The sequence below is a fragment of the Aythya marila genome (genome assembly GCF_965140915.1).
Source record: "Aythya marila genome assembly, chromosome: 21".
NCBI classification, from domain to species: Eukaryota; Metazoa; Chordata; class Aves; order Anseriformes; family Anatidae; genus Aythya; species Aythya marila.
In genome coordinates, this window is record NC_139062.1 from 1,459,266 (window position 1) to 1,482,386 (window position 23,121).

The following is a 23,121-nucleotide window of genomic DNA, read 5'->3' on the forward strand; positions in this document are numbered from 1 at the left end:
TCGGTGCCAGCACACAGCAGCTCTGCTCCTGCAAACCTCTGCTTCTGCAGAGGCACCCGCAGAGCCTCCCCCGCTCACCTTTATCTGGAGAAGCTGGCATTTAATTTCACATCGCTCTTAATCCTCTTACTCCTCCAGGCTTCGCAAGGGCAGGTTTGGAGCTGTTTTTAGCTATATCATAATGGCAAGGAGAAATGAGGGCTTTAGGCTCTGCTGTTGGACTCAGATTTTGTCCCCTGGAGCAGTCCCAGTGGAGGCACAGCCCCCAGCTCACCCTGGCCAAGCAGCACCAGCAGCAGGGCTGCAGGAACCAAGCACCTTCAGCTACACTCCAGTAGTGCAGAACAGTTCTCACACCACCCCAATTGTCTTTAGATGAGACTGCGTGAAGTATTGTGAGGTACTAGTACTATGAATTATTATCCCAGAAAGGTGTATGTGTTCACTTTGCTTAAAAAAAAAAAAAAAAAAAAGACAAGCAGATGTTGGGTAATTTACAACTCTGTGCTGCTGCTCCTCCCCAGCCACACCAGTGCTATCACTCGAGGATTTGGGGTTCTGCACTGGGAAAATGCTTTGTTAGAATCCTTCAGTTCTGTTGTTCAGGCTACAATAGGGCTTTTAAAGCTGAAAAACAATTTGGAAAGCATACAAACCCTCCCCTGATAATATCATATCCCTGAGATGAAGCCGCATTTGTACCTGTTTTGATATGCAGGCTAATTAAGGATTGCCAACAGAACTAGAGAATTTGCATCAAAATGTTGTTCCCATCATGATAAATAAGGCTTCGTAGCTATATTCCACCTAGAGGACAATCTCATGCCATTTATAGTCACCGTGCATATGACTTTAAGCAATAGTCACTCAGCTATAGAAAATTCATTTGTTTCTCTTAAGAAGATTTTATTGCATGCTGAGGATCAATCACACGTCCGTAACTCAGGCTCAGATGAAAAACTATTTGCTCATAGGTGACTTTTCTCAATAGCTATTTCATGTAGTACTGCAGAAGCTGTTACTGAAGAATAGCAATTTTTTGAATCCTACAAACACAAGAACTTATCGAGAGCAGCCCCAGATGTTTCCAAGCTCCCTTTTACTGGTTAACTGCATATCCTTAGATGCTTCATCATACTCCTTTAAAGTTTCATTTCCTCTAGAAGATGTCTCAGATTTTGCAGGAGGACCTGGCACTGGTTCCTGTGGCACACTGCAGAAAGCAAATAACCCAAGTTCCAAGCCCAGCCTGACCTCGCGGGTAAGTTTAGCTTAAAAAGTTCCATCATTTCCAGGTTTTGCTGACCGCTGTTTATACAATGCAGCAATTTAAGGTCTCCATTTCTGGGAGAAAGCAATTCACTGTCAGAGCAAAGCTGGCCTCACCTCCAGGCTCTGCAAAGGCTTTTCCTTTCCCGGAGCAAACAGCATGGCAGCTCTCTGTTTGCTTTCTCTCCTGCTCACAAAATTGAATGATTATCCCTGCAGTGATATTCTTAAAGTTAAGAACAAATAAGTGTAGGAATGTTACAGAAAATGTGTCCACTTAAGAGTCAACAGAATAGCACAATATTTAAAGCTGTCTTAACAGTTTCTCCATCTCAGCAGCAAGATTTTTCATTTCATTAGCACTAAGTGCATTCATCAAGCAGTTATTTTAAAGCAGGATCCTGAATAAAAACCAGAAGGAGCCTCCACATCAGGCCACATGCTGTGGGGCAGCCCTTGAGCTGAACACATCAGTGTCCTGCACTATCCCCAAAGCAGGGCAGCAGCAAAGCCAAGCCAGCACCCCCCCCCTTCTGCAAATCAAGCTGTAAGAGCTGGAATTAGGATTTATTGCAACATACAGACATTTCTTCAATACTTTAAGTCAATGACCTTAGTGTTGGTTTTGAGCTATTGTTCAATTTGCACTCATCGCAATTTAAAACTCACCACAATGATTAATCATCAGCCCAGAACATTGCAGGCCTGCACTAACAGGGATATGGAGATTAATTAGCAGAGGCTGTTTGAGCACGCCGTTCAGAAGCCCAAACCAGCAAAGCCGCTGCACCCCAAGCCCTGCCTGCACCACACTGACCTGCTGCAGGAGCACACAGCTCCTTCCACGAGTTGCTCTGCACACACAATGAGCTTGATGGAGATAGAACTGGAGTCCTCAGGCACAAATCCCCACACATAAAGATTCATCCCTTATTAATTGAGGGCCCCCACCCAGCCCACTTTTATGCAGCGCTGGGAAACATTACAGCTGCGGCTCACAGGTGTCCTTCCTCCTGGCTGTCACCTGTTTAAAAGGGAGATTTAAAAAGGAGATGTGCAGCATTAACATTAATTGCAATTTCCCTCCTCTGCTCATTTCTGGGTTTGTTATTCTTTATCAGAAAAAAGAAAAAAAAAAGCACACCCAGAAGGATGAAGTTATTGTTTGTGTAACTCCAAATAAATACTCTTGACGACGTACCTGTCAGAGGTTTCACAGAGCTGTTTTCTCCCAGCTAATAACTCAAACAATGAGTTGTGAGACAGTGACTTTTTTTTTAAAAGGTCATTTTAATAAAGTTGTCGTTGAGATTTACGCTTGCAGGTTAAAAGCACGCTCCCACTTTCCTCCGGCTGCAGAGGAGTCTCCTCCTGCTGCCATGGTGCGGACACTTCCCTGGTGAGCAGCTCGAGGGGACCCCCGCTGTCCTCCCTCACAAGGAAACCCATGTGGTTGTTTGGGATCTCTGGATGGAGGAGGGAGGCGTAAACTCCTCAGTGGTTAAGAGTGGGTGTAGTGAGTGGGTGTTTTGGGGCTAAAATACGCCCTTGTCGGCACCGCTCCGTGCTGTAATAAACACAAAGTGCCTTTTCCTCCTTGGTGAGCTCATGGAGCGCACCAACACGGAGCTGTGCCTCGCAGAACAGGGAGCACCCATCCCACTAACGATGTCTGGGGTTTCTGGAGCAGTGCGTGGGGTCCCTGAGGGCCAAGGGCAGAGTGGGCACCCAGGGACCACGGTGGCTGCTCTCTGAGGCTGCCCTACGCAGCACCGAGCGCTGGAAGCAGCAGCACCAGGACCATCACCAGCAGTGCCCCGCGTAACCAACGCTGACTCCCAGCCTGCTTTTATTAACTGTATTCATCACAAGGCAGCGGGGCTGGGAGGACGGCAGGAAAATCAATAGGTGAGGACTAAAGTTATGGGAAACAATCAGGCAGTTTAAGTTGCTTCTCGCTCCCTTTTTCACCCACCGCTCGGGAGCGGTGCACAAACAGCCCATGGATCTTCCTGGCGGCACCCCGGACTGATGGAAAGTGTTGATTTACAGGGATTTGTGGGCACTTCCTGGACCGAGGCCAAAGCCTTTTCTCTGCTTGCATCCTCACAATGGAGCACACAAGGGGAGGCTTTCTCCAGAGGGAGCATCCCTGGTGGGGGCACGGCTGCAGCCTGGCCCCCCACAGCCCCGGGCACAGGGGACCAGGATTTCTCCTCCACTGGTGCCAGGTTTGCTGGTGCCATGTCCCCTTGGCTCAGTGCCTGCCAGCTACTCCACAAGACCTTGACTTTTAGCTCCCAGTCCTCTAAGACCTGTCTTTTTTCTTTTTTTTTTTAAACAAAAATATAAATTATAATCAAAGGTAATGCATGGGAATGATCAGAGCCCAGAGGTGGTGTCAGTCTTGATGGCTTTATTAAAGTTTTAATATTCTCTTCACCTCTAGCTAATCTTGCAGTCATTATGATCAGGGAGAGGAGACAACCAGGCTGCCGAGACCACCCGCACCGTGCCTGGAGCAGCTCGGGGGGGCTCACACCCCACATCCCTGGGCATCCGCCTGGCCCCGTCCCACACACCTCGGCCCCCCAGGGGCAGGAGCAGGGAGCGAGCCAAGTCTGGTGCCAACACATGCAGTGAAAAAAGCAATTCTTGATGTTTGAGAGGCAGAAGTGAAGAAAACCTGCATTTATGCTCAATCATGTTGTATTACCTAAGCACCAGATACTGCCACAAGTGGTGTGGTGGCTGCGAGTGTTAATAACGCCGTTAAAATATAGTTCAAGCAGAATGTATTGATTTGCTGAAAATGCCTGCACCTCTCGCAGCTTCTGCAAGGACATATTTCAGAATGGAAATGAAACTCTGAACAGAACCTAATTTGCTTAAAATAACTGCAGAGGGTGAATTGTTTTGTATTGGAAGAACAAATAAACAAATGGAAGATGTGGAATTTGAGTAACGAGTGCAAGCTCCATATGACACTTTTTAATATAGAATTATGGATGGAATCCATCCAGAAGTACATCCGATTTGTATTGTAAAACATGCCTGCTTGTTTAAACAATTGCATCACGGGCCCGAAATCCAGCAGTCTTTGAGAGATTATTAATGAGGGCCTCACCAGGACTTTCTCTTTCGGAGTTTCTAATAACTGTTTAATAAATATGTAAATACGGATCCATCCATTACCGCAGCACGTGGCAGTGAAGCCAAGCGCTCTGCCGTGGGAGGAGCACGCGTGGGTTTTCTGGGGGTGCTTCTGCAAAAAATGAATTTTCCTTTGCAGGGCAGACAAGACACATGGACAGCTTCACCGGGCTGCATCCACCCCATCACCAAGGGCCCCCCCTCGCTCCCACCAGCTCCGGCGGGCATCGGCCACTCCGTCTGCAGGCAACACAATGCCAGGTTCTCCGAATTGCTTTTTCATGGTCACAGCTCCAGGCAGTAAGAGGCTGGCAATAAAAATAATTTGTCGGAGGAATGTTGATAAAACCCTGCTTATTGCGAGCTGTAAATCCGACGTCGACACTTCCACCTTTATTTCCCACCCAGGGAACAATATCCACTCGCACCAAACTTGGAGGAGAGCGAAGGATATACGGCAATCATTCTGCTCCACCAGTCTTACCAAGGAGCTCGTAAAAATTAAGGAATGGCTTTTATTCAGGGAGATAAGGGCTCTATCATTGCCAGAAACGAAGCACAAAATTGCTCCAGCCCAGAGGAGGTGATTGTAGCGTAGCAAGGTTTCCTCTTCCATGTCCAATTTACCAAACTCCTGCCAACTACAATTAAAGAAGCCACGGCAACCCCAGAGGTCTAGACTTGTGGTGTTTCTCTCTAACTCTCACTTGGGTCAGAGGAGGGTGATTTTTGGTGGGCTGCTCACGTAGCAGCTGCAAGGCGCTGGTGCTGCTCTCTTTGCTCGCTGGCAGGGCCGCAGGGCTCCCTGGCGCACACTGCACTCCTCCAAGCAGCTGATCAATTACCCTTTATTAGGTTTATTTCTTTCATTAGTCATTTCTTCAATGCTTTCGATGTTTCATTAGTCTCCTCTCAAGTTACAGTGGATTTCGAGCACCGTGTAGAAGAGGATAATTCATTTTATTAGGTCATTTATTTTGTGGGTACATTTTTAAAGGTCAATTAATCAATCTAAATGGGTGAGGAAGTATAGGACACCATATAGAGCCTCCTTCAGCCGCTGCCAGGGGAGCCCAGTGCTGGTTTACTTGTCCAGGCAGGGAAAGCTGCATCGGTAGGGGTGAGTGCCACACATCTGTGTGTCCTTCCAATGGGGCTGGTGCTGTCGTAGCTGCCCAGGGTGCTCAGCGGCTTCTCCTTGGTGATGGAGCAGCTCCTGGGGCCCGTGTGAATGCAGCCCACGCTGTCCTGGTTTGCTGAACATCATCGGATCAACTGCAAAAACTTTCCCGTGGGGTGGCCCTGCACTGCCGAGTGGGATGGGGGCTGCACGGACCTGCTGGGGGTCTGGGGCTGGCCGAGACCTCGCTGCCTTCACCCACTGGGTGAATATTGCCATGCAAGAGATCTGAATGGTCATTTTGTACACACTTTTACCAAAACAAGTGATTTATCCGGTCCTAGAGCCGTGACCATTACAGAAATTGGGAAGCAGAAGGCTACTCACCCTGCTGGTGTGAACCATCCCATTAACTGCCAGATGAGAGGAGCTGGCAGGGCCGTGCACCAGGCAGGGCGCACAGGGAGGGATGCAGAGGGAACCAAGAGCTGCCACGAGGCTGCCGCACAAGTCAGGACTGCAGCAATAACGAGGGGAAAAGAGGCTCAGCAACAAGAGCCGAGAATCTGAAACGGCTTTGGCGAAACCTTGGTAATGAGGCTTAATCAAGGAGCTGGCCAGCTCCACTTAGACATTTCATTACTATTCCCTACGGGGAATCAGAGATCTGCAAGTTCAACCCGGGGAGCAAAAGCCAGAAAATCCATTGCTACCACTGCCTTTCCTGTTTGTATTTACATTTTTATTGATGCCATACAGTGAAAAACACCCATTATTTTAACCACAAAACCCACTGAGCGGTCTAACAGGGCTCCCCTTCGGGAAGGTGGAGTGTGATGGAAAGCACAAGCAGCTGGACGCCTCCCCTGAAAAGGAAGAGGTGTGCTTGGCTCAGAGTGGGAAATGCCTGGAAATCTCGGGAAAATCCAGTCTTGCAGGGGCTGAGGCACCCGTTGGCACAGCTCAGCAGAACAGCAGTGAGGATGTGCGATTAATGCCAGTTTATGTGAACGGCCAGGGCTGGGGGCAGAGCCGTGCTGGGATGCCAGGGGGAGCCCCAGAAGAGGGGGTGGGCAGGGCAGGACTCTATCAGGGATGAGTTTTTTTGTCTCAAGGGTGGCCAGGGCACGTGAATTAGCACGCGCACGAGGGCCGTGGCACAGATGAGTTTTCACTTATTCCGTCTTCTCTCGTTCTCATTAAATGTGTTAAAAAGCTTTGCCAAGGGCTCCGTAAAAAAAAAAACACACAACACTGACAACAGATAAAATATTTTCTGATATTCACTGCAGTGATTTCGGTGTCCTGCTTCAGACAGAGAAACCCAAGGGGCCTGGAGCATTTCAAAGCGCTGGGCGGGCACGGCTCATGCTGCACGTGCCACGTGTGGTGTGGTTATGCTGCATGGATTTATCACTCCCCTGACCTCAAGGGACCCTTGCATTTTCTTTTTTTCCCTGTATTCTTGTGGTGCTTTTTGACCCAGCTCACCCATCCATGCTGCCATCAGCCACAAGCCACCCAGTCAGTGCAGCTGAGGCCACCTCAGGCTGCAATGGGGAGGTTTTTGCCATTGCCAAAAACATTCACACTTTTTCCTCTTCCAGTGCAGGACTGATTTTTAAAATCTTGTGATGCAAGAAGGGTTTCAAACCACTTAATAAATAATGCACAAGGGAAATTTAAAAATTGATGCTAAACTTTATTTTCCTTGGTCTGCTGAGAAGCTGTTCGACTTGTTACAGCCCAGCATCTTCGCAGGTTATCAGGGGCTCTATCAGCACTTGCAGCATGTTAATGCTCAACCAAGTGTTTGCAGTAAGCTGCTGGTAAATCTCCTTTCCTTCATTTACTTTCCCATTCCTGGCTTTTTCAGTGCAATAAGATGAGTTTTCTGGATGAACCCTAGAGCAACAAGGCCAGAAGATGCTCGCTGTGCTGTGCTCCTTTTGATAACAACAGTGATGGGATGTTTTCTGACCAGAACAGGTGCCCCACAAATGGAAGGGAATTGCAGGTGGAAAGCAGACTTCTGCTGAGAGCCACCTTCCCTCCGGGTGATTTATCCTGCTGGCATTGTCACCGCAAAACTTCTGTCTGCACGGTGCTAACAGCAGCCTCGTGAGCCCTCCGCAGGATTATTAGGCAATTAGACTTTCCCTTCTCTCAGTGCAGCGCCGGTGCCTTCGAAATTTGGGTTTATAGCCATGCAGCTTTAAATAGTGACGTGCTTGAAGTAGGACAGTAAGGAGACAACGTAACAGACAGCCACACAGCCGCTACCTGGCAGAGGGAAGGCAGAAACATCCCGTCAGTGCTAGATGACACTGAGAGCTTACACGTGCCAAAGACAAACACTGTGTGTCCCCCTCTATGTGCTCTCTGACTGCAAAGCCCATGGTGTCCATCCCGGTGGTGCAGGAGGAGCAGGAGGGTTCCCCAGAATTGGGCAGGCAGTGGGGTGGAGGGAAAAACCCCGACCACCAAAGTCTGTGCCCTCACGCAGCTGGAAAAATGCCCAGGACACGTGGGACCAGTGTTCTGGGCACAAGAGATGCTCTCGTGCGGTGTGTGTGCGCTCAGTGTGTGTGCCCGCTGGCAGCTGAGCAAGGAAATCCTTCTGAGAACAGCCTGCGTGACCCTCCGGGAGAGCACTGGGCTGAGCTGGGAGCTCACATCATCACAGGCATGTCACAAGTCTCCTGCAACACGCTTACGCTTTAAACAGGCTAAGTAAATATTAATAAACCATAAAGAACACAGGCTCCGCTAGGAAAGTAGAGGATAACAGATGGTCTGTAGTTAACCATAGCATTATTTGCAGCCGAGGAGCCGTGGTGGTACAGCAGAGCGTGGGAGCAGAGCCTGGGCTCGTCTCAGCGCTCCTCAGACGGGGAGGTTGGGGCGCTGTGCTGGGCTCCAGCCCTTCTGCTGCTCTGCTGCACGTGGACGGCGAGGCTGGGCACATGGACGGGGCAAATGTGGGCACATGGACAGGGCGAATCTGTGCACATGGACAGGGCGAATTTGTGCACATGCATGGGGTGAGTTTGTGCACATGGACAGGGCGAATTTGTGCATGTGGACAGGGCGATCCTGTGCACACAGATGGGGCGAGCCCATGCTCTGTGTGAAGGGTGGAAGTCTCCTCTGTGACGCTGCTTAGTGGTGAGTGCAAAAAGCAATTAACAGGGAAGGAAAATTCCCTCTGACAGGAGTGGCCAGAAACCAGCCACAAGCAGAGCAATTTTCAAAGAAGCCGCTGAACCAAATGAGAGGAGAAAAACCCATTACACTTTTTAATACTTTGCGCCAGGCTTGGAAGAAAAAATATTAATGTAAAAAGGAGCGTAATGTAGCATCCTCTAAATTAGCAAAAGAAATATAATTCAGAGCTGAAAGCCTTTAGTGATGGCCTGCGGGGCTGAGCTCTGAGAAGAAGCTTTTCCTTCACCCATGAAGCACAGAACAAAGTGTGTCCCTCCCCAGAGGCCTGCCCAGGCAGGGCACAGGCTGACCCAGTGCCACCTCTGTCCCCAGAGCCTCATCTGGCACTTGGGGACGCGTTGGTGGTGACCTCCGGGGCTGCCATGGGCTCTTGTGCACCTGCAGAAACGCTCTGTGAAATCTGCAGCTGGGGAAAGGATGAAAGGGAAAGTGGGAGGGAACGTGCTTTCTGAGTTTGTTTGCTGTTTTCTTCTAGCAAGGCAAATAATGTAAGAAAAATGGCCTGGCCACCTCTAATAACCATCAGGGGGAGATCAGAAGGATCCCGGGTTTATTACAAGTGTGGAGGAGACAAGGAAACAAGAGAGAGGGTGGCGTTTATGAATTGGAGCTGTTAAATCCAAAGGGGGGGAACCAAACAGGAGGTAATTGAGCTAACCGCTTACTATAAGAATAAAATTTAAATTTAAGCAGTCAGCAAGAAAGTTTTCACAAGCAGAATTGCCAACTGTTCAGGTGGAGAGCTTACAGATCTCCGTGGAAGGGGATGATAAAAGAATTGCTTGAATATATTCAGAGCCCATTGTTCGGAAAAAGAAAGCAGAAAAGAAGAGGAAAATAGGCCTCAAAAAAGTAATGAGTGGAGCAGATGAGCGAGAACAAAGGCCTGGCAGCTCTCGCACCCAGTTAATTTGTTCCTATCTCATTGAGGAGAATGAGAAGCCGGGCGAGGCAGGAACGTAGCTGTTTGATACGACAAAGAGGCTGCTGTTATTAAACCTTAGACAAATAACCTAAAAGGCAGTCAACGGCTGATAAAACAAATCAGGTGTTAGAAACTGAGTTTGGCGAGCAAGTTGTTGCCGAGGGGGTTTAATGTCTCTGCTGTATTTACCAGGACCTGGCTGCATGGAGGTGTCTGCCAAGGGGACGGGGGTGTTCGGCCAGGAGATGGGCACGGCCTCGAGCCCCGCAGAGCATCCAGCCCTGCACAGAACCCCACGAACCATCTCTGGGGGCTGCAGGGTGGGGAGGCAGCAATAAATCAGGCAGCTGGCTTCATTTGCAGAGCAAAGCTCAGACACCCAACCTTGTCCAGTGGCTTTGGAAGCACCAAGCTCTGGGTGTTTGGGGCTGTGGGCAGCATCGTCCCTGGGGGGCCCTGGGGAGGTGGAGAGGGGAAAGCTGCCCTCGGAGCCCCAGCTCAGAGCCCACTGCCCGCAGCCTCCCCTCCCACCAACTTTACTGGGCTGTGCTACTCTTATTCCCAATCACGATTCAGTTTATCCCAATTAAATGCCACTTTTACTTCAATGCAGTTATCCAGTCCAATACTCTTAATTAGTTTGTAAAGTATTAAAAGTCAATTTTAATTATTTCCAGTGGGTTTCAGTGAAATCTCAATTAGATGTCTTATGCGTTTACTCCAAGCAGTAGCTCTTCCTTCATGCCCCTAAATGCCATCTACAGGTTTTCATTCACCCTCTCGCAGCCTCAGCAAGTGAAACCTGTGGGCACACGATGGGCCGCAGGGACCATCCCCGCCAGCCAGACCCCCAAAAATCACAGGAGAGAGCGTGGTCCAGCCACCCCACCCTGCCACAGGGCAGAGCATCGTCGGTGCAGGACGAGGGGAGCCACAGCCCTGCTGTAGGGACCATCAGGGACTGGGGTGTCAGGGACAAAGGATCCGGCTGGGCATGGGGTGAGCACCGCGGGCCTCTGCCAGCTACCTGGGGAGCCCCTGTGCTGATCATTATCTCATATTCATATGGCAGCTTTTTGGGTAATTGCTTCATTTTGCATGGAATTTAATTAAAGGAATCCACATGGGGAAAGAGCTACATGGTTCGATTTTATGTGGCTTGTTTGCTTCCTGGTAGAGCTGCGGTGGGGGAGATGGCACACGCTTCCCCTTCTCCTTCAGGCAGTCCTGGAGCTGGGAGCTGTGGGTTGCCCCTGCCCAGCACGGGGTCCTGCTTGTCCCAGCAGCCCTGGCATCCACCCTTGCAACTCCTAAATCCCTTAGGATCTGCTTTTTCCTTCTTATTGCATCTCAGATGGGTAAAATATTAGAGAGGAAGGAAGCAGCTGCTTTCAAGGTCTCCCCCAGTTGAGCGATGAACCCATCTGGAGGCAGCAAACTTGAGCAGGATGCTATTTGTTCGGCATAAAGCACAGCCACAGGCTGCATCCCAACCCCGGGGCACCCGGCCGGGCTTCTGCACAAAGCCAGCTGTGGCTTCTTGCTAAAAGTCTGGCAATTTGGGGCTGCTGCTTTTGATGTAGAGCCTGACATTTCTACCTGGAGCAGGCCCGGCATGGGGTGGCGAGGCCAGCGCTGGAGCCTGATGGATATTGATGATATTTGCAATGCAGACCAGCTGGGGGTGTGATGCTGAACAGATTGTTCCAGGCTTATTTTACAGCGAGGGCTGCCGAAAAGTGGCTCCAGCCGGGGCCTCGCTGGCGGTGGACCTCAGGCTTGGGCTTTGTGCAGCGAAGCTGCTGCTTCCCTTCCCTTGCAGGGCTGAGACGCACGGACCCGGCTGTGGGATGTGGGAGGGAGTGCACACGTGGGGACCTGGTCCCTGTGCCATGCCGTGACACATCGTCTTGTGCCATGCCGTGCCATGCTGTGCCGTGCCATGCTGTCCCAAACCATGCCGTGCCATGCCCCAGCTCCTGTGCACAGGACGTGGGAAACGATTCACGACGGCTCCGCTTGTCAGCAGTCACTGGAGAAGCAGTTATAAATGGAAATGAGGGGGAAAGATGACTCCTTAAAATGATGAAAAATAATCTCCAAAGTGCCCTTTTAAGTGTTATTTAAATGTAGCCTTGCTGTGCAACATCTCTGCAGATGTCCAAAATCATTTGTGGGAACAGCACGTTAAAAACCCTGTCGCTTCAGATGCTGATGAGCGGCTGTCTGGCAATCGTGTCTTCGCATTCGGATAAATGCTCCTCGCTTGATCTTTGTGGGCTGGGAAATCTGAGCAGCAGAATTCCCCCTTTAGGGTAACAAAATAACAACACCAAGAAAAGATAAAGCAATTCTCGGCTCTGACTGAAGATGAAACCTCCTTTCTGCTCATTATAAAATACCTATTATCTCCCTTTATCTCCTAGCCAACAGTGTTATTTCAATTTAACAGTGTATGAGAAATGCAAGGAAATATAATAAAAGAGCCATGGATGCACTATTTAATGTCAGAATGACAGATGCTTCAATTAGGCAGACAGGGCTATTTCTCCCCAGAATAGATAAAGATGAAACTTTTATAAGATTGCACTGCTTGTGTTTATGATACAGTACTGTTACAAGCTTTCATTACAATATAAATTAAAATAAAGTCTCCGGGTTCAGTGGAAGCCCGAATGGATTCCCCGGTGACTCTGAAGCCAGTTTGCCCCGGATGCTGTGAGCATGGGGCGAGGGCTGGCACGGGGACAGCAGCAGGGAGGTGCCGAGCAAAACGAGAGCTCAGGTGGGCAAAAAGCAAACGGACTGACCCCAAACCAGCTGTAAGTTTTGTGAACTTGGTTCTGTTCTCCTTGCCGAAATCACTTTTTTTCCTCCGTACTTCACTTGTGTCACCTCCAGCACCCGGCGGTGCCCTGCCAGCGGTGTGAAGGACGCTGGTGCCACCAACACCAGGGATCGGGGCTGACACCTCCTGGCCGTTTGCTCCTTCTGGGTGCACACAGCTTGCCTGCGAGCCCTTGAAATTTCTGAAGGTCTCGCCTTTTTATCACTGCTAAATTCCAAGGCATATTTGTACAGTAAGTGGGTCAAGGAATAGTCAACAGAAAAGTTATGTCTGTGTTTACCCTGGAATTATATATGGCTTGAATTATGCATGAATTAAAAAAAAAGTCAACATGAGCGGCACAGCAAACATTGTGGCTTTGCTGGTTACTCGAGCAGGGTGGGTTGGGGGGGCACCGTGCTGGGAAGCGCACGCACTGCTGGAGCCGGAGGTGGAGAGGTGCCGGAGGGTGCTGGGATGCAGGTGCTGTGCCGTGCCGTGGGGCTCTGCAAGGAGCCTGTTCTGCAAGGAGCCGGTGCTTTGGGTGCTTTGGGGTCAGTGTTGGGACTGGGCCCCCCTCTCTGCCCCATTCAGCCCATCGCAGGGCCAGGTTTGCCCGGCACGACGGCAGCGCGGTGCCAGCTCTGCCTTTGCGCACCCCCTGCTTCGCCCGTGTTGTTGAGTTTATTTATGGCTTGAGCCTGACTTTAATTGTTTCCATCTTGTATATTTTAGCCATTTAGCTTGTATCTGATTTGTCACATAGTGCTGAGGATGTTTTGGTAACTAAGCACTATAAACATTATTTATTATTATATTTCAGCCAAAACAAGCATTACTCTAATTTATTTATTAATCACTTTTCAAATTCAAAGGAAACATCTGTGCGGATTTGCAATTAAGTGGGTTTATGGCTCGAGAGAGATTTCCCTAGAATTTCTATAAATAGATCCAGTGTTTATTCTTTATTGTCTTAATATTTCTGAACAATAATAATAATCATAATCCTTTCAGCCTGCCGTAACCCATTCATTCTCATAGCCCATATGACCCGGCTGCATTTTGCCAGCAGCATGTAATTATGCAGCAGCGCTGTTTTTTCCTTTCCCCCCTTTGTGTGGATCCGCAGCAGCCCAGTTGGCGGCTTCTGCTCACCCTGAGCCCCCCGGCAGCAGCAGTGGCAGCTCCCAGGGGAAGCACGGGCACCCTCTGGGCAGGGATCCTCATGCAGAACAACCCTGAGCCTGCAGCCGGGCTCCCAGCACTGTCTCCAACTCTCTTGGCAAAAACCCCGTCCCTCCTCGCCCTGATGGCTGGGGTTGGGAGCAGGGGTGCACTGCTGACTGACCCCCTCCTCGGCATCACTCTGGGTAACCCCAGCAGTGCCAGCAGCACCTCTGCTGCTTCAAGAAGTCCGCAGCTGCTCTGCAAATCCTGAATAAGCAGCTGAAGCCCGGACGCCACATTAGTGCTGTCCATTTTAATCTGGTTTTACTCCACCTGCCTGCTAATTGAGCCCCAACGTGTCACCAATCCGTCACGGCCTGAAGCCACCTCTTCCTGTTGGAGCAATGCGCCTTAATAATCAATGGCCCCGTTTTCCCCGAGTCTTCGGGGCGCACCGAGCTCCTCGGAAACATTGTTTTATTCATGAACGAGCCCAGACTGGGCTCCCCAAAGCCCCACGTGTCATCTGCCATTTGATACGGGATGTGTGTTTCTAATCTGACAGCGTCCTTGGGGACACGAATTATAAACGAGGTGTTACAACTCAGCAGTTTTATTCAGTTCTCAAACTTAATAGATTTGTTAATGATAAATGTATTAATGCTATTAGCATTTCAGAGAAAGAGGGGATGATTGAGCGCGAGAGAGACCTCAGGGTATGTATACGGCTTAATTGCAAGGCGGTGACTTCTGATAGATGGGCTGATGCTGCCTCCCCTTTATAAGCCAGTGCACACCGTGCTGCCGAGGCTGGGACTTCAGCGCAGTGCTCTCCAGCCTCGTCCTCAAAACCTCCACGTCGAGGACCTAAACCTCTTTTACAGTCCTGGTAAACAGACACCGTATTTCAATGAGTCCTTCCATTTCGTTTTGGGCCTATCAATCACGCTGCTTTAAACAGGAATTTCCATATTCTGGCCCTGCTGCGATCTGCCAGCCAGCTCCCCCGTGCGGGGCTGTAACCCGGTTTGCTACCTGCAGCCCGAAGTAACACGTTTAACCTTTTTTTATGAGGCATATTTATTGCTTTCAAAGGCCACCCTTTCAAAAGCTCCTCCAAACAGACATTTGTCTTTCCTACGTTTCCAGTGTTTCCAGTGCGAAGCCTTAAAATCAATACATCTCACATCATTTCAGCTTTCCCAGATGCGAGATCCAGATTGGATTTAAGCTGGGCCTCGGCCCCTGTTTATGTTTTAAGTATCCCAAGACGGTGCGAGCTCGCACAGCTTTATTGACTATGGTGGGGAAAGCATGATTTATCCTTGCTGATGATCAGTTCAATTTGCCCAAAGGAACCCCTCCTCGGGATGGTTGTAAGTAGGGCTATAAACGTATTTCATACTCTTCTCCTGCAGTGGAAGAGGTAAAATATAGAGTAGATGGCTCTATTATATCAGCCCCTGGTTATTTTCTCTAATATTTATTTCAGAAGTCCTGTGCAAAAAACACTTTGTGCAGAGAGGAGATAAACCTGCTTTTGAACTAATTGCAAATCACTTTTATTGGCAGGGAAGTCGTGCAAGGGAGGATTTACTCAGACAACAGCGGGGCTCAGCCACTGGGAAGCCCAGCAAGGAGAAGGCAGGCACTGGGCAGTCGCTGCGCTGAGCCCCCATGAATTCGAAGCACGATAAGGGGGCACCATGAGCTTGGGTAGCAGGATGAGTGGTCACAGCTCTGCTCCTTGCTTGGTGCATGTAAGGCTCACGAAAAGGATGGGCTTGCATGCACGGCAGCTGACCCCGTGTGTGAAGCCTGGAGACGTTTGGTGCCCCACCATGCCCCGAGGCCAGGCTTTGCCTCGCTGCCCGCCGGCTCAGACCCATTTCCACACCATCCTCTAGGAAGAAAGCTGACAGCAGCATCGTGTCCATGCGGGCTCGGGATGCTGAGCAAACGGCAGCTGCGTGCACAGCTGGCTCTGCCTCTCCCGGCACCGGAGCTGGCCGTGAGGAGCGCCATATGCCTGGCGCGGGACGGCTCCGAGCTCTGCCGGCAGCGCGCCCGGGGGACTGCACCGTGCCGGGACGCTCGGCGCAGCTGCTTCTGCTTCTCCTCGCTGCCGTTTGCACGGAGCCCGCTTTGGGAAGGACGGATGCCAGCGCTGGAATTGCAGAAGAGCTGGCACGCGGGCAGAGGGAGCGTGGAGGAGCGCCAGGCTGGCTGCCCGCCGCTCGGCTGCTGGCCCAGGGAAATTGCTCTGGGGCGTCTCTGGCCGGCGCAGAAGGCAGCGTGCACCGCGTGTGCGGCTGCGGTGTGAGCAGGGCTCCCACATGGGGCTGCGGCTTCTGCAGCAGCTGGCGGCGTCTCACTGCTCCTCACATCTCGCTGCGGATGCTCTGGGGGCAGCTGCCCCACGTAGCCACTGCCCCAAAAAATCTGCTGCCGCGTGGGCTGGGTGCCGGCACGAAGCACTGCGCTGCGTCCTGCAGCACCTGCGGGGCAGAGCACAGATCCTCCACGTGCGAGCCTTGGCCTTCCGTGCTGCAAATGGGGAAGGGGACCTGATCTCGTTAGAAACTCCGATATTAATGACAATTTCCATAATTATTTGTTTGCAAATAGTTTACCCAAGAAGTTCTGCTTCCTCCCAGGAGAGGGCAATAACGCACACCCACGCTGGCCATCCCGTGGCCCTCGGCCAGCCGGCTCCACGGAACAGCCCGTGGTCCGAGCGGTGCTGCCTGCTCCTGTGGCTCCTGTTGCTCATCGTCAGCACGTACCGGCAGTCCCAGAGCAGGCAAATTTAGTTAAAAACAAACTTTCATCGGTCTTGATTGAAGATGGCCAGAAAATCCCTGAATACGTGTGCTTTATCAAATCAGTGGAAATTAAAACAGCTTATTCTCAGGAAATCATTCATTTCCCAGACAGTCCGAAATGACTGCTTCTGGCTTCCACCCAGCTCGTAGCTAACAAGCAAGCCCTGAATATGTGGCAATGATATCTGAGCGTGAATTATTTGTGTAAAGCTGGAGGATTTCATCTCAGATGAGCTGCCAAAGTGGGAAGTTTTAATAAATGAAATCCTCTAACATAATTAGGCAGCCAGGAGGTTGGTGCTGGAAGGTTTGAGCACCAGGGACCCATGGAGCTGAGGACGAGCGGTGTCCCAGGGCTGCTGGACAGGGACCTGGGACAGGAGCTGGGGGCAGCAGTGGGGCAGGAGCTGGCCAGAGAAGGGGAACCAGGGGCAGTGGGGGCAGGGGGCAGGGGCCGGGGGTCCTGCAGCACACAGATCTCAGGGTGTGCAGGAGCCCAGCACTGTCCTTACCTCAGTATTGCTTCTTGTTGAGTTTAACTGTCTGGCTAAACACACACGCCCTTAGGGACACCTGAACGCTGTCCTGGTGTGTCTGTTTTGAAGAGGAGCCAAGAGGAAAAAATAAGCAGCAGCACTATAAATACCTGCTTTTCTCCTTCCTCATTCATTTCCTCTTTGTCTCAGGATCAATAACCACCAAAAATAGAGGCCAAGGGCAGCAAACAAACCTGCTGAAGCTCAGCTCCATCCCCAGGAGCACCCCAGTGATGCTGCCTGGCTGCTCACAGCCCCTGCAGGGCCGGGCTGCAGGGGGGAACACGCTGGGCTTGATTTGGAGGTCTGCAAGGGGGCACCGAAGATACCCAGGGTTCAGTTTAGCTCACAGAAACATCCCATCCCCAAGGGCTGAGGAGCTCCCACCAGCTGGTTTTCAGGCACAGACACCCCCAGCATCTGGTGCTCAGCCAGCGGCCCCTGCAGAGGCAGGACAAGGACGGACAAGGGATGGAGCCAGTCAGGCCTCCAGAATGTGCAGCACTGGGCTAATTCACAATCGACATGTTATTAATTGGGGCTTTGCCTCCTCTGCTGCTTGCAGAGAGCCACCTGAACTCCTGCCTTCTCCTCTTGTTCGCTAATGCACGCATTAATTTGCTAACCAGCTCCCTCCCCGCAACCTGCTGTGCGTTTGGGTGCGAGCACCCCGCTGCCAGCTCTCTAGAAGATTTTTGCAGCCTGGAGATCAGGCTGAGGTCCTGTCCCAGCACAGGACAAGTGCAGGAGTGGACCTGAGTGAGTGAGAAGCAGAAATCAGATAAATCCTGTGCTGCCCAGTGCAGGCAGCGCACACAGAGAGGAACCATTGGATTATTTTTTTTGCTACAAACCACGCTTCAGGGTTCTCAATTAAAGTGAGCTCTTTGGAAAAAAAATATAACAAAGCTTCCATTTAAGCAGCTCAGTAGAAACATCTCTTCCATGCAGAGCACAAGCGAGGAAGCAGAGGTATTAGTTTGTTTAATAGAGGAAGAGGAAGCAGCACCGAGGCGGCTGCGTGCCCTCAGGCTGCGCCCCGCACCGCCTGGCCTGGTCGGCCGTGCCCAGCTCAGATAATTCAGCCTCTATCCAAGCAAGAGATTAACACAGAGGGAATGAAACCTGCTCACAGGATGGAAAATGAATCAAACGAAGGTGGTAAAATCAGCAAAGTGCTAACTGGAAGGACTTTTACTGGGTTGGCCACCGGGTAGCTGCATTATAAGGCTGCCGGCTGACCCCGTCGGATCGTGGCCAGGGCGGGCATTTCCCGGGGAGCTCCTCTGTGTGCCCCCCATCAGCGGGGCTGTGCCCAGCACCACACAGCTTCTTAAATCCAGAGCAAGAGCAATCATCTCGTTGTATCTCTTCTGCTTCTTCACACCCAGCAAGTCTTCCCTGCAGCGGGCAGCGAGAAGGGAGAAGCAAGGAACATTACCAGATTTTCACCTTCGTTGAAACAGTGGGATATTAGCTCCTGACGTATGAGACAAAGCGGGAATAAAGGGTCACATTTCCATTAGCTCTTCGTAATTGGGCTTTTCCCTGAAAGCACAAAATCAATGTTTTCATCTACATGAACCCAATAACCTATTTGGGTCTGCTATAATAATGCAAATCTGGACTCTGGGCGTGCAGACAGATGGGGACGGGACAGATGCTTCCTGCAGCACTGCTGGGTGCACACCGGGGACACGGCACGTCCCGGGGGCTGCCCCATGGCACCAGCCCCACAGCACCAACCGGGCCCTGCCAGCTCCTGCAGGCTGCGTGCGAGCAGCTGAGGACACCAAACATGGAGCAAAATCCTGCTCAGAGCCTGGCGATCTCAGTCAATACCTGCCAATTTATAAGAAATTGGCTACCTCGAAGCAACCGAAGTGACAAAATAGAGCAGATTAGAAAAATTAAACTCAAACTGAGATGGAGAAAAGGCCATTCAGCTCAGTGAAAACATTATATGCTCTAATTGGGAGCTTTGTTTAATTTGGCTTTGAAATTGAATTCTTTTTCCTTCCTGGAGAACTGTTATTACCTTAATTCTCTGCTTGGAATAAGACCATTTATATGGTCAGATACGTCTCTTTTCAGCACGGCACACGCACCGAGCAAATCAGCTACCGACCTCTTGCATGGTGCCTGGCTTTGAGCAAGCCAGGTTCGTCAGGCCCTTGCATTTTTACTTAATATTGATGTATTTTCACCCCTTTTGTCTTACCTTAGCTTGGCAATTGCATTGTTTGTGATAGGAGTGATGAACTCTGCTCTCTTTCCATGGGATGCAGGAGCATGTCCAGCTCCTCACGAGCGCTGTCGGTGACGGCAGCAGCGCTGGTGTTCCTGTGCCTCCCAACAAGACGCTCGCTTGGGGCATGAATTTACACGGGTTTCATGAATTGAGCGGGTTTCACCAGCCCCTGGAATAGCTCGTTTTACAAATTTTAGTTGGATGAGTGTAACTCATTTGCAGAATGGCAATAGAGTGGCAACAACAGCATAATGAAAGTATTGCGTCCCAATTTCAAAGTGTGGCCAACAAGATCAATCAGGCACTTTGGAAAAAATCAAGAACTTTATCTCCAATCAGGCAGCTTTTATCTATTTAAGAATAAACAAGGCTGAGGAAGCTGGTGGTAGCAACAGCTGCATCATAAATAAGCCTGAAGCCAGACCCTTCTGCTGGAAGTAAATAATTGATCTCAGAAAAATTCTGCTTAGGCAAAGCCATTTCAATTACCTGGCAGATGACAATGAGCGCTGAGAGAGGTTAATGGCTCTAAAATATTTAAAGAGAAGATGTTTCTCCGGGTGCACCGTAGTTTGTCTTTCATTTACCCAATAGATGGAGATTATTCGTGAAACTAAATGGCAGGTAGGTGTCCCTGCCTGGGCTGCAGACAGGCAGCCTGCTCCAGGGAGATTTACGGGGACACCCTGCTCACCAGGAGGGCAGCACCTGGCACCCGCTGTGTTGGTGCAGATGCAGATGCAGAGAGTGCTGCCTTGGATTTTTTATTATTTTCCATTAAAAAAAAATATAGCTTTGGCTTCCCATTATGCTGCCCAACTGCCTGTGTCCTTTCCTCCTTGCTCTGCTGCAGCTGCCGCAGCTGGGGCAGCATCCCCGTGCTGCTCAGTACGGTGGTGATGCTCCACTGGTGCCTTCCCCATCCCTTACAGAGCCCCCCGCACGCCTTTATTTGCTGCTTCAGTGGGAATAAAGTAGAAAAGTGAAAGGATGAATCCTTCTGGGCATCCACAAAAAAGGCAAAATCAGTCTGAATTTTGATCTGAAGCGCTTTGCTGGAGACACAGTCCTTCATTCCGTTTTGGGTGGCTGTGTAATACGGACACCTGCCCAGGACAGAATGGAAATTCCAGCTTGCTGCCACGTCCCGTCGTGTGCAGGTGCCTGTAGCTGCTCCCTCACGCAGGGCAATGAAAGGACCCGGAACCTGTTAGCATTTCTCAGCCCGAGCTGCCTCCCGCAGCAGCCACTTCATGTGGAAAGGACTGCTGAGAGACTGCGTCCGAGGCACTCGCTCTACAGTCATTTATAACAAAATGAATTAACAGAGCATGATTCTGTAGTCCAGCAGCATTTCTGCTGACGGTTTTAGGTGGTTCCGCCAGCCTTAACTAAGACTTCTCGAGGCCCCTGGGTGCATTCAGGGCCGCGAGCTTTTTCTCTGAATTTATCTCCAGCACAGCAGCAGCCGGGCACTGCTGGGCGAGGCGGGTGAGACATAAAGGGGAGTTACTGCAAGCGAGGAGCCGCTGTGCAGAGTGCCCAGGGGCTGAGAGCCTGGCGGTGAGCTCAGTGCTGTGATATTTCTCCCCCAGCATGTTCTCCCCATCACGTGCCGGGGCTGTCCCTGCCCTGCACCGAACTGCCGCCAGCACCGCTCCTTCAGCTGGGACCAGGCTCAGCACCACGCCAAAGCACAGTGAGTGCTGCTCTTCTGCTCTTAGCATCGCCAGGAGCAAGCTTTTTTTTTTTTTTTGGGGGGGGGGGATGAAGGGGTTAACCCTCATCTCATTTACATCTAGGTTGGAAGAATCATAAATTTTATTGCAGAAGATGTTAAATAAGACATTAGTGAAATATTGGCTCTCGATGAGCACAGAGGTGAGGAGCATCCCTGGGTTGGTGAGTGTGGCTGTGCAGTGCTGAGGCAGAAGAAAAGCCTTCCTCCTCCTCACCACCATGTAAAGCCAAGGGAAGGCAGCAGCCCCTGGCACAGTGCTGGGGATCACACAGGACCTGGTCTCACCATGCACAAGGTGCTATCAAAGCTCTTGGCTGATGGCCACAGCAGGTGGCTCCGTGATCAGCTTTGGTTTTGGGAGCGCTTTGATCGCCATACCTCAGCTGCGGGAAGCGCCTGGCTCCCTTTGTTTCGGTTAACTTTCCCTTCTTCGCTTTCATCCTCGTAAATAATTTATTCTTGTTTATTCTATTCACTTTCATATTTTTGTTTTCTTTCCCCATTAAAATTCTGCTTCACGGGCTGGTGGTGGGACTTTGAAGCTCTCTCCTTGCCCTCGACCTTTCCGAAGACCTTTCCAAGTGCCCCTCCAGGACCCGGTGGGAGGGGAACACGGATCTCTGTGCAGGGGGCTTGCCCCACACAGCCCCCAGCCCCATGTGCCCCGGTCGGCAGCTTCCTCATGAGGTTGTGCCCAGCACGGGCAGTGTGAGGAAGGGAAGGCAATGGTGCTTCTTCAGAAGGCTCTGCCACTTTCCATTGAGGGCAGGAGCAGGGCTGGGCAGAGAAGCGGGCTGTGACAACGAAACCATTCTTGCCGTTTATAACATATTCAGCTTCTGATATGCTTGGTCAATAAAAGCCCTCCCCAAGGATGTTTCGCTTCTCTGATGTTAAAAAGATTTAAAATTTTCAAAGCAGAAATGCCCTTATGCACAGCTACTGAGGAGGCCTCTCAAAACCACAGCATTTCTTGTCCCCTGCTGTAACAACAGCATCCCTCAGCCAGTTTTTCCTTTCCCCGTCCATGCAACCACTTCTCTAGTTGCTCTCTTCTTAGTTGAGCTTTATTTTTTTAACCTTTTGTTATTTTTTTCCCCATTGAAAGATGGATTTTTTTACATTCACTTTTAAACGAATCTTCCAAAAATACATGAGGTGCACCTGCCACATGCCATCGGGCACATTGTACCCACATGCCTGATCTCAGGGTTAGTGACTCCACCTGTGCTGGCTTTGGAACCTGTGGGGCTTGTCGTAGCTGAAGGAGGGGATGAGCCACGGTGCTGTCACAGGGAGGAAGCGCTTCCCAAAAATGCTGTTTTGTGGCACCAGGACAGGTAATGAGGCACAGCCCCCGGATGCGATGTGCAGTGGCGGAGGACAGCCTGCGAGCAGGGGATGGGCCCTCTGCAGCCCTGGATGAGCAGGTCATTTGCAGTCTTCTACAAGAATCAGCGAGGTAATTACTTGGCCGTAAAGTGAAATGCCTTCGCGTTAGCAGGTATCATTTGTTCTCGGGTAGCAAATTGCGCTGCTGTTGCCATTATTGTTTTGACAGCAGTACCCAGGGCCCTTCCGAGGAGGGAGGCAGCGCTCCTCGCCTTGATGAGCGTGGAGGCTCTTGTCTCATCTCGTTACCATCAATATTTATAAGTGTATTGTGGAGAACCGGGCGCGCTTTCCAGTTTGTGGAGGCTCATTGTGTGTGCCACCTCAAGCTATCCGGTACAATAAAAGCGCAATTAATTATTATCAAACATTTCAATGACACTTACCTCGGGGGATCTCGGAGTGCTTCTGAAACTACTGTCCCTACTGCTGCAGCCTGCATTCAAGGAAAGAGCCCACGAAAACTGGCTGAGAGCAGCTCTGACCTGTCGTGCAGCATGAAACATCCCCGTGCTGCTGCAGGGCTGCCTCAGGGCAGGCTGCTCTGCCTGCAGCCCCCCTCTGAGGTGCCTGGGCTGTGGTTATTGATCAGGATCACTGACCCTCACTGGGCTCTGGTGTCTCTACTTTGTGGGTCTGCTGGAGATGGTGCTGGTGGATTGCTGCATTTTTCTGTCCATCTCTCAC